Source organism: Chlorocebus sabaeus, chromosome 22 (assembly GCF_047675955.1).
Source record: "Chlorocebus sabaeus isolate Y175 chromosome 22, mChlSab1.0.hap1, whole genome shotgun sequence".
Classification (NCBI taxonomy): domain Eukaryota; kingdom Metazoa; phylum Chordata; class Mammalia; order Primates; family Cercopithecidae; genus Chlorocebus; species Chlorocebus sabaeus.
The window spans coordinates 96,791,571-96,795,127 of NC_132925.1; positions in this window are offsets into that span (position 1 = coordinate 96,791,571).

Genomic DNA, 3,557 nt, shown 5'->3' on the forward strand with positions numbered 1-3,557 from the left:
TTGGTCAAGTCTTCTTATTGGATGGGAGGAAGGGGAGCTGGTCTTCAAAACCCAGGTGCCCTTTAATCTTGATTGTTAACTAGGGAGACGTGGCAATGGGAAAGTGTCCAGGATGGCGAAGTGAGCAAGCTGGTTGGATTTCATCTTGACTAGCTGAGCTAATATCACAGTTCCACCTACATGGGATAAAAGCCTAGAAGTAGGTAGGAGAGGGCAGAGGGGAGAAAGAGCTGTATCTACCATGAGTTTTTCTTAGGCTCAACTAGACATTCAGACTCGCAAGACCTGGACAGACCACACCTGGCGTCAGAGTTTCGTAGAAGGGTGGAGATAGATGCTCAGCATGCCAGCAGGGCCATGTCAGCAGTTCCCTTCCACACGAGCAGTCCTCACATCAGTAGTCCTGAGGGCCACCTTGATTCAGAAGCCCATGTCCCATAGGAGTTAACGTGTTTTCAACAACCCACAATCAGAGTTCCTAGGGTACCTCAAGGGACATGCCCAGTTATGAATTTCTGCACTTAGGGAAGCCTAAGGCCATGCTTTCTTACCAGATGGTGTACCTTATTCTTTGTCCTTCCAGCCCAAGTGTAGCTTATCAATCAGAGGTCAAAAACTCCCATGGGCAGTTTGGCCTAATACTGCACCTGACATCCAGCTAACTGGCTTGTGTGACTTCCCTGGGAGCAGAGCTAGAAAGTTAGCCCAAGATCAAATCTGTCCTGAAGAAAGAGGAGTTTTGGCCTTTTATTGTCAGACCTGCTGCAGGTCTGACTCCTGTTAAGGGGCAGAGGGAAAGAAGCCGGGGAGAGGAGGTAGAGCCTAGGCTGTAGCTCAGTGCTGAGAACCTCTCGGCAGGCTGATTGGGGAGTTCTTGAGCCAAAGGTGTCCATTAGATAAGTATCCCTCCCCCCCACCCACCACCCAGTGCTAGTCGTCACCTGGGAGCTGCAGTGGGAAATGTGGCCTTAGCATCAGTACTTGGTGGATTCAGCATGGCAGCTGGGCCATCCCTTGTTCTCTGCTGCAGGAGATCTGAATGGTGCATTTTCATGGTCGCCATGGATCTTTATGACATTCCTTTTACCCAGAATATCTTTCTCCCTAACTGTAGCGTCCATCTGCCACCACCATAAACTGCCATGAGAACCCACACATCAAGACTCAGCTCAAAGCCAGAGATCTCAGACACTGCTGGGGCTGGGGAAGTGAAATGGTACAACCCCTTGGAAAACCATTTGGCGGTTTTTACTAAAGCTGAGCACTTAGTTGCCCTATCTCTCAGCAATTCCACTTCTTGAGATATACCCAAGAGAAATGAGTGCTTATGTCAGCAAAAAGACATGTCTTCAAATGTCCATGATTCTACTCTTAACGGCCAAACACCATAAACAATTCAAGTGTCAATCAACAGGTATATTCATACAATGGACACGACGATTTTAAAAAGAATGAAGTGAATCTCAGACAACATTGAGTAAAAGAAGGCAGACCCAAAAGAATACTTACTGTGTGATTCCATTTGTAGGAAGTCCTAGAACAGGAATACAAACATAGCGATGGAAGTCAGAATGGTGGTTACCGGGAAGGGGGGTAAAGATGGACACAAGGGGGTTGTGGGTTGGCAACATTGTGGTCTGGATGGTGGTTGCACCGTGGACATTGAGGAAAGCCACCATCTTGCTTACACGGTACATTAGTGCATTCACTCACCTCTGTGCTTTCTGTACGGCACACCTTGATTTAAAAGGAAGACCACTTAGCCCAAGGGCCAGCTCTCCTGAAAACCCAGTTTGTCACACCCACAAAGCCTTACCCCTGCTGGCCCCGCCACTGTCTCCCGGGAAGCACTTACCTCTCCACGAGGCATTGCTCACAGGCTGGGAGCTCAGTGAGGGTTTGTGTCATGTGGGTCACAGCCAAGTCAATGAATGGTTCCTTCGCTCAATGAATATACGTATCTCTGCCCTTGTCCAAACTTTTTTACAAATTGGGAATCTGCTTTATGTGAAACTTTGCCCCCCCCTTTTTTTTTTCTTCTAACATGACATGACCACTGCCATGTCACTGACAGCTACTCTTTGGAAACAAGACTGTGGTTAGCTAGAGAATGTTGTGTACAATCACTAGGAGATTAACCTTCCCCCAGGCTCCACGGAGGAGCTGGATCCATGCCCAGCAGCCCAGGCCACCCCTTGACAGCACTAAGTAGTAGCAGCATTTTTTCTTTTGCCGCTGCTACTTTTTTAAAAAAACATTTACTGGTATTTATGTTGAAATACACAGATCTTCAGTGTAGAGTTACATGAATTTTGACAAATACATACATCGATGTAACACACACATCCCTACACAATAGAGACCATCTCCATCATCTCCATATTCATAAGGGGATGAATGTATAAATAATCTCTTATGACTCCTACACACACACACACACAGACAGGAGTGATAAGAGCTTATGTAACATCAAGGGTATTTACATTTCTCTATCCTGTTTATTATGAATCTGCATCTTAACCATCAAAGAGTCAGGTGAAGGGAAGAGCACAAGAGAGAGCTGAGGTCTGGGATATGCAGACAGCTACTAAGCCAAAGTCTGTCACAGGTAACCCAGTGGCTCCCGGGGCCAGAGCTCCTCAGCCCTTGGCTTCTGCTCCTCTTCCCCCTGACTTCCGCCATAAGTCCACTCTGAAACCATCCTGCTGGCTGTAGGTGGGGTGGCAGCAGGGGTGTGCCACATCTGGGCAGGGGGGCCACATGATAACTTAAACCCATAAGGAATGCCTCAGGTGTTCCTCAGCCCCTGACCAGCCTCCAGCTGTTCCAATCAGCCACAGCCCGATATAGTCAGGCTGTCCAGGTGCCCAACAGTCCGTGTGGCCTACAGCTGACGGAAGACCTAGTTAAGCCAGGGTTTCCACCCTTCAGGACAGAAGGGCAGTTTCAGGCCTCCAAGTAGTCCTTTTCCAGATGCAGGGAAGGACAGAAGGCAGGCAGCCTCCTGCTGCCACCACTGGTCTCTGCAGAAGTGCAGCCCTGCACCCTCCCAGTCCAAGCGACGGTGGTGATGATGGCCTGGCTAGGCCCCTGCAGTCAGCACCAGAGGCAGCGAACCAAGGCTGCATTGACCTGTGGACCGGCACTGTGGGCCTCCCTTCAGGAGGGTACAGGTTGTGGGGCCCAGGTCCCACCGCAGAAGTAGCACAAAGCCAGCCTCGCAGTCCGCGCTAGCCGCACTGAGCCTATGGGAAAGCAGGTGGGCAGAGTGAGTTAACTTAAAGGGACGTGGTCTGAAGCCTCCTGTGTGATTTCTGTTTCCATTATGTTTATATATGAATTTTTGAAAGCCAAATAAATTCTAATTAACATTTTAAAAAACACACCCATTCCAAACAGCAGCATAGTCAGCTATGTTTGTCCTTTAACCAAAGGAGTTTCATTTCTCAAAGAAAAAATTTCATGAAGTCACACACAACTAACTAATTTAGAATTTGAGATAATTCTATCCTGGATCCTGGGAATAAAAAGTACAAGAAGATGTAATCTTTGCCTTC